Here is a 9046-nt window from a genome sequence, read left to right as displayed (position 1 = left end):
TTTTTAGGAAAACTGAAATTACGTACTAAAATGATGTTATAGTGATTGCAAAAATAAATATGTAAATATAAATACCAGAAGCAATATGTATGTATGACGAAGACTTGAAAAGAAAAAGTCAGAACGTGCGTAAACGGAAAATGAAATTGGTCAAGAAATATAACATGTAATACAATTCTTTTATAAGCATACATATATATACATACATATTTTCATGTATTAATCGCTGCCATTAATTATTTTTCATCAAACATATTTGGATATGGAATAAATTATGAATTATAAAAAATCAAAATTTTAATATATTTTCTAAAAATATATATATATATGTATATTGCAAAAAATTATCTTACATATATATGTATGTATGTGTACTTTTACGCGCGAATCGTTTAGAAACGCAACGATAGCACCGTGCAATGTAATTTCGGTGCATCATTCGCCTGTAGATACGCACCTATGGACGCTCGAAGATGCTAATAATCCGTTGCGTTTAAAGGACCTTTCGCGAAAGAAACGCAAGACGATGAAGATCCGAGAGTGCACGTTACCTGTCGTTAGTATACTAATCTATCGCTCGCGAAACAAGTCGCCAGGTTCTCGAACTAATTATTTGTGGTGCCTTCTTATATACGATGTGTGATATAAGAATAAGGAGAGTTCACGTTCTGTTTAAGCAATTTCTGCGCGGCATTTAAATAACTCAGCGATGCAGACAACTGGAGCAGCATTATATGTGTATATAATAATAAGTAGAGATTAAGTGCAAACCTATTCATACACATACACATTCTTGTGCTAACACATGTACATGTACAACGAAATACTACTTTTACGTATTGTTCTAACTCCCGGGGTTCTTATCGGCCCCTATGACGCTTGTGATCTTATTTACTCTTACTATACGATATTCCACCAAGGACTCTCGAAAGTATCGCGGAATAAATCGCGTGTCGTATTCGAGCCTCCATGGTGGTTCAGCGAGAAATTTTATGCCACGGTCACTTCGATAAAGAAAAAAAAACTCATATTTCGACCTTTTTCCTATCTTACATTTCCGTTTGTAACTCACGCCTTTCTTCCATTATCAATTGCCCCCTCCCCGCTCGTCGCTATTCTATCGAGGGCGGAGAAGAGACTATGAACGAAATTACACGGAAGGATGGACCTCCGAATCTTTAAGCTCGGTAATGGAACATTTACCGAGGACCCAAGGATCTCGAGACGAAATCCATCCCGACCATGCCTCGTGACTCAAAGAAAGAAATGTCCGATTTTATTTGTCCCCGCGCATTATAAATCCTCTTGACGTTGCGCCCATTCATAAAGCAAATCGCGGTTGATCTCAAACGCTTGATACAACTCAGTATAATCGCAGACAGCACGGATACAAAGGTAGCGTGTCGCAAACCGAAATCAGATGATAATAATTGCGATGACGATAACGACGAGAAAGACTGAGTACAGGGCATAAAATTTTGCGGCATAATAGTCAGTTTCTGTTCCTCGTTTATTTCTCGATATTTGCGAATCGGCTGCGGTGAATATTGTAATCTTGCCGTTAATCGGATGTAACAGCCACCGTTATAATGTGTTTGCGAGCAGCATTGCGCTATTGTGGCGGCAGTATCGAATTGTCATCTTCTTCATTTTCCCCCCTTCCCCGCAAGACGCAGCTGTTGTACATAAAAAATTAATTGAAACATGGTGCTCTGGATATGTATTTTTTACGAGAAGAAACGTTCCATTAATTCGTAAGCTATCACACATTGTAGCTCTAAAGACTATTAATATTTAACGTTCTCGCTGTATAAATATTACCATATATAATTTTACGTTTTTATGCGAAAGCAACATAATAATTACACACATTCGCGCGTCACCTGTAAGCGACGACGCTAGGTCGTTGTTAGTCTGACAATATTATCCTATACAAATGTGTACGAAATCATTACGATAATTACGGTAATTACATTTCTCAAGCTCGCTTACAATAAATAACATGTTGGAATTCATAATCGAAATGTCTCTATTTCTTTGTAAATTACCTTGTTTACCAACAAGATGTTACTACAATAAAACTATCAATTTTCCAGAAGCTTACATAGTTCAAAAAATAATTTAACTTTGTCTTTGGTAAAACTTGTGTGTTGCTAGAGTAACAAATAATAAGCTATTGCATAAAATCTTATTGTAAAATTTTTAAAAGGTATATTTAGAATTTAATTTATATATAAAGTTTCTTGTGTGTGTCTGAATGAATGCAGAAATTTTGTGATTTAGCTCTGTAATTAATATATAGTAAATTAATTTTTGTTAGTAAATTATTTTATTACAAATCATAGTCACAATCTTAGTATCATTATTAAAATAGTTCATTGAAAGAATTCTGAAATTATTGAATAATTGAATAATGTTTAATGATATATTAACTCTTTTTCATTATTTATTTTGCATCATTAATTTACAATTTACTTCCTCGATAGTCGGATTATTATTACCAGCAGCAGTTTGTCTACCATATCTTGAAAAGCTTGGTACAATATGGCTTTCACAGAATTTTTTTATAATCGGATATCTGAAAATTGTTATACGTTTATAATGATGCAGTCATTATTGTAATGTATTCATCAATTGTTATAATGGCTTTTCATTATCAATAGTAGCAAATATAGGAATTCCAAGATATTTCTCAATAATAGTAGATAATAAAATGAATACCATCAAATGGAAAATATTCAATCATATGTAGAAGTAATATTTCCAAGGAAATATCATAAAAGATTTAAAAAAATTTTATTATTCTTTAATATTGCAATTAATATTGCAATAAATTCACACACTTTTTCATTTATTTTTTTATTTTATAACAACATATTATATATCTTAAGTATATCAAAAAGAAATATAAATTTATTTAATGAATTTGCAATATAATTTTGTAATATAGTTTCGCTTTCTTTGTTTCTCTTCCCTTTTTTGATCTTTTTTCTGAACAACTATACATATATAATTAATGCCATAGTATATTTCCATAATTAATCAATTATATCTCTTATCCGTCTATTTATAAGATATTAAATAGACGGATAACATATATATATACATATAAATGATTTAAAGATAGTATACAAGACTTTATTTAATATCTTATAAATAGACGGATATCAATTTCGAAATTTTTTTTCTACCATCTAAGTTTTAGTCCAATAGAAGCTAAAAAAACAACGCTAAACGTGATGTATGTCTCTCTCCGTTATTTGTCATATTCAGTTATATCATTATCATAGATACGTGGAATCGAATAAAAAGTGCAAGAATATCTTTTCAGTTTCTTTCAGTTTTGTGCCGAACGACTTCTTTGGTGCTAACGTGTTGGTGTCCATCTATTTGATAATTTTGTTACACTTTTCGCTGATGCGTTTTCGATGAGCCTCCAGTATCTTTTCCTTGACCTTCTCTTCCTCGATCGTGCTCTTCATATTAAAGCAATATGATTCTAGGTTGTTCTTAGCTGCTATTCTTTCCCTTTATTTCTCGCTCTCGGCATGATATCTTTCCGCTTCGCTCACCATTCGTTCAATATCTCCTCTGCTGAGGCGTCCCTTGTCATTGATAATCGTTATTTGGTTCTTCTTATTCATTGATTTTTTCGTTGCGGAGACAATCAGTTGGCATCGATGTCAAATGTAACATAAGAACGAAAAAAATTTCATGGTAAAACTCACGACACCTCTCCTCCTCGCTCAGTCTCCCTCTTTCAACTATGCCGGCCGTTTGCCCTTTCGATTTCTTTCATTCTCCCCTTCGACTTCGTTCCGTTTGCCGACCGCCAGCATCCGGATGCTTATCCGAACAGTCTGACAATTCCAATAGAGCCCCTTCCGATTCGTACGCCGATGGCAACGGGCAGAAAGGAATCTCGAGACATGGGAGAATCGTCCTCTGCCTCCGCTTTTATCCTTTGAGCCGAGCTATACATTCTCTCTCTCGAGGATCCTTTTTTTCTCTCTTTTTCTTTTTTTTTATTACAAGACTCGCATCTTGGTACAGTTCATTCCGGAGCCTATTGCCCCGTAGGATTGTTTTCTTATCTCCGACGTCGATCGTCGGAAACGTTTATTAGCGGTTTGAGCCCTGAAGGCTCTCTCTTTTAATTACTGATCGGTGATCATTAAAGCAGTCAACTGCGGTAAAGAAGGCGCTGCAGCGAGTCTTGACAAGAAAGCAACTGTTCCTTTGAGGACAACAAAAAAAGTTGCGCCAATAGGAATAATTAAATTCGAGTCTTAAGCGCAATTAAATACCTAGTCATATATTATGTGTCTTGCTTATACTTGGTCATTAAAATTACAACAACTCTATACATATATAAGAAAATTGGAGGATTTATTGCAATATAACAATAAATATTCTTTAAATATCAAACTTTTTAAATTGATCGCCGCCACCGCCAGATGATGAACTTTAATAATCATTAAAAATAAAATATAAGAAGCATTGTAGTTTACTTTTAAATATTAAATATTATGAGTAATAATAGTTATATATGTTTTGTAAAATTTATTTAAAGAAATCCTGAGAGAATATATTCCAAAACAAACGAAGAATGTCGAACTTCGTCAACATAGCGGACGGAAATTAATTATTAAACAAATTTATTTAATTTTTTTGTAATTATTAAATTGTCAAGTTATACGCAATCTCCACTATGATAGATACCCATGAAGTAAGCACGGTGAAAATAATCTTTTTCATTTTTTTTCCTTTAATTTTCTTTAACTTTATTTTTTTCATAAACTGTCAAACTGTTCTCATGATTTGATAGTTGCAAATTACACGAATGGAGCGAGAACAAGCGCAATAGCTAATCAGCATCACGAAATGAAGAAGAGACTTTCGAATATCGATATAACATGCTTTTTTTTTAAAGAGCAATTGGAAAACAAATGAAAAAAATACTTTTATAAAAATTAAATCACAGAATACCTTCTTGCTTTTTATATTTTCCAGTATTTATATATTTTCAATTATTTCTAAATTACGATATTGTTTGATTTTACCATATTCGAAATTTATTTTGATCTCAGCCTTCGATCAGATATCCCTCGTGAGAGCCCGAACTTTCCTAAAAGATTATTATTTTTGGTCATTCCTTTTCTCTTTTCCCTTTTTCGCATAATCTTGTATCGGCACGTCCGACTGATTGTCAGAGTATGTGGTAAATATCTGCGTTTGTTTCGTCAGGATAGTCGTATTGCGTCTGATGAGAGTCGTCATTACATCACTGGCCGTTTCTAGACAAGCGATAGAGAAACTACGTCGAACAATAACAAATCTTGTATGGCCTCGGACTGATCATTATGTAAAATAGCAGCCTGTCACATCATAGACTACAGCTTCGTTCGGCCTTATGGATTTATTTAATTCCTTGTCGTTAAAGAAATCCTAAAGAAACGATCAAAAATTAAGTGTCATCGATTCTCGGAATTTTATCGAATAAAAATATATTTTGTTTCTCTACAGTTACGATGGAAATAACAGGAGTGTCTGTTGATTTTGTCATCTAGCTCATTAATGCTGTAACGAACACCTGGGGACTAGCCTCGTGTTTTCTTTGCGTGCCACCCCTACAACTTTTCTGCGTGTAACAGGAAAAGAGAATGGCAGTAGCGCATGGAAATTGAATCGAATTTTAATGTGTTTTGTCACCGAATATAAGCACTTGATATTATCTTGGCTTTCATCGCAGGACATTGAGTCAACAAATGTGTTAATTTGCCTGATTAAATGGGAAACTATTTTCAATACGTTATATCTATGAAATATCCGTGTCGATATGTCAAAATAAAGACAAGATAATGACATGAAAATTAACTTGTAGGAACTTTTGAACGTGGCATCTTTGTTGATTTATCGACAAAAACTATATCCCATATGGATCTTTGTCTTATTCATTTTAGCATCCCATAACACCTTTCCCACTGGGCTCCAGAGTGCTTTTAAAGAGATGTTGGTTTAATTCCTCGAAATGCGTGAGCGAGGTGTAAAAGTTGATGGCATCCAACAAAGCATCGATTTCGAGACTGGCCTGAGTAAAAAAAGGATAGTGTCCTCTTGGCAAGCTTGCAAGCAATTCTCGATTTGAACAGCTCGTTTATTCTTCATCAGATCTTTCTCGTATTTTCTCGCAAACTCTTGCGCAAAATGTGCGACAGACGGTTATCGAAATCTTCTCCGCCGAGATGAGTATCACCGGCTGTTGCTTTAACCTTTCAAAATATTATTGATAATAATAAAAAATAAATATTAAAGAGAGCAGAAAAAAAAAATCATAAAATGTTGTGTTAACTCAAAAACTTATATACTTGATGTAAATTATTTTTTAGATGAAGAAATGATAGTTATTACACATATATTGTTAATGTTAAATTATTGTAACATAAGCATTTTATATTAATAAGCAATTAATTGGAATTAAACAAAATATATAATTTTAATATTTCATTATTTAATATTTCATTGTTTTTTTTAATGTTTCATTGTTATTATTGTAAATATTTTATACAATATGCATTTATGACAATTATAAATCATAAAAAAATCATTTTGAAATATGTGGATTATTTTCTTATCCACATATCTGAACTGGGCACGCAAACTTCAAATATATCATTATCGATAGTCAGTATTGATACGTATTGACTGAAAGAACCGCTGCCGAGATCGAAGATCAGAACATTCTGTTTATCGTGACTCTTCTTTTTGTCAAGTCCATAAGGGATGGCGGCTGCGGTCAGCTCGTTAATGATCCTCGGGACATTCAGGGCGGCGATAGAGCCCGCGTCCTGACATTGAGAGTCATTGAAGTACGCCGGGACCACGACGTCCCTGATGGCCGTGCCCAAGTAAGCTTCCGTAGTTTCCTTCATCTTTGCCGAAATCATTGAGGAGATCTTTTCGGGGAAAAAAGATTTCACTTCGCCCTTGTAATAATACGCAACGAGTAATTAATGGAGCGGCGCGAAGATGAAAAACATTTACCCGGATGAAACTTATGAAGGAAGGAACGTGCTTAATCAGTTTAACCGACTCGATTTTCCACGCGTGGCAGGTATTTTTTTTTCTTTTTCATTAAACGTATATCAGATGGAGGGTTCCTTTTCTCTGCCATTTATTTACGTAATTAATTGTGCGCTCATTTTATGTTGTAGTCGGATTTTCGGTTTGATAATTTCAAATGGCTTCGTGTCCGATTGCTCGGATGGATCTTTAAATCATTTCTTTTTTCTTCCTTTAAATTATTTTATTAAATGTAAATTAAAACGTATTTATTGTTATTTTTATAAAATAAGAATTTTTTAATATAAATTAATTTAAAAAGATTGTCAGCCTTTTTATTGCGCTTTTTAAGATTAAACATTTTCTATTACAATATTGATCGAATAAATTGTGACAAGATATAGTCATCTAATCGGAGGCGAACGAATTCAACTAAGACAACCACTTTAAAAGGAAACGGTTGGCTATTATCAACATCATAAACAGGATCTGTTACGGCGTACTAGCCATATTCCAGGTCCGTATACGAGCAATAGTAGATTTCGAAACGGCTAGTCGATTTGGCGGCGCCGAAACGAGTGCGTTACCGACTTCAACGACAATTCCAGTGATTTCTTCTTCTTTCACTCTAACAATGGCGAAATATCGGAAATGCGAGGAGAAATAAAAGCAAAAATCGGATATATCGCTTTCGCCAGTAACATTGCCAAATCGCTTGATTTCGACACTGCCGTTAAAATTCCAACCGGAGTCTGTTGTCACGGTTACGCGCGATTAGTTTATCGAAATGTTCGTGCAATTTATGCAAAAGTCAGGAGGATTCCAATCGACGTGAATCTACAGTGGAACGACTGCGCGAACTCATCGAAAATTGTATTGATAGGCTATTTGATTTTTTGCTGCGTCACCAAGCATTCGATGTCTGCGAACACGACGTACGATTCCTCTGATCATTGGCGACGATCATCTCCATCTTGTCATGACGAAAGACCAGATCGATACTGATCGCCGATGCTGTCATTGCTGAACCGAACCTGAAATTTTGGGAGGCAGCGATATGGATTTGATCGTTGAATCGCAGTTCCGTTGTTTCGTAACATCCCCGGCGTTGTCTATTGTCCTGTCAATTTCGGGCCTTCGCCATTCCAAGCGTCATAATTACAGCAGTGAATTATGTAGAAACTGAAGGCCGATTACGCCAACATTAGCACTTATTATGATGTTACATTCATTTATATTGCACATAAGATATGCAGATTATTAAAAAAAATATTAATTACAGGAATACTAGTAAAATAATAAATAATTAAAAAATAAAATATATTCAATTACTTTATATACATATTATATGCATATTATACATATACATATAATATATATATATATATATATATATATATATATATATATATAGTTTTATATCATGTGTATATATATATATATATATATATATATATATATGCAGATACATATTTTTATATATACAAAATAGAATATACAGTAAAAAATCTCAATTATTAATTAAAAATAATATAAAAATTTTTAATCACTGTCTTTATGGTATAAATTCAGTTTTCTGATTCGATATTCGAGATATCGAATATTTAATACTTGAGACCATACATTAATTTTGTAACGCTACTATTATTATTATATTCAATTCCACACGTTAATTACCGACAATATTTTAATTATTAAACATTCAATTAACGATTAATATAGACACAGAGGATTGATTAAAATGTCGATTGCCGTATGGGCGATCAATTATAAGATATTTTATGTAGCAGGAAGTGGGGCGAAGTGATATAAAAATGCGAGCGGTTAATTGTATAACAATTTACATAATTTAAAATCCTGCTTCAAATGATAATTTTGAAAACGAACAGTAAATTGATGTGAATCATACATAAATTCGACACGTGACACGTTGACTCCCTCGCTATCATATAATCTGAAGAGGGTTGAGTGCGTTCGTGAATCG

General features: G+C 33.5%; 1 pseudogene; it reads right to left on the bottom strand.

Moving 5' to 3' along the window:
• Nucleotides 1-3369: 3369 nt before the first annotated feature.
• On the bottom strand, nucleotides 3370-6947 carry LOC105248935 (annotated as a pseudogene).
• Nucleotides 6948-9046: the final 2099 nt, after the last annotated feature.

The sequence above is a fragment of the Camponotus floridanus genome, unplaced genomic scaffold (assembly GCF_003227725.1).
Source record: "Camponotus floridanus strain SB8 unplaced genomic scaffold, Cflo_v7.5 scaffold50, whole genome shotgun sequence".
In the NCBI taxonomy this organism is placed as follows: domain Eukaryota; kingdom Metazoa; phylum Arthropoda; class Insecta; order Hymenoptera; family Formicidae; genus Camponotus; species Camponotus floridanus.
This window is presented reverse-complemented; position numbering and strand designations above follow the sequence as displayed.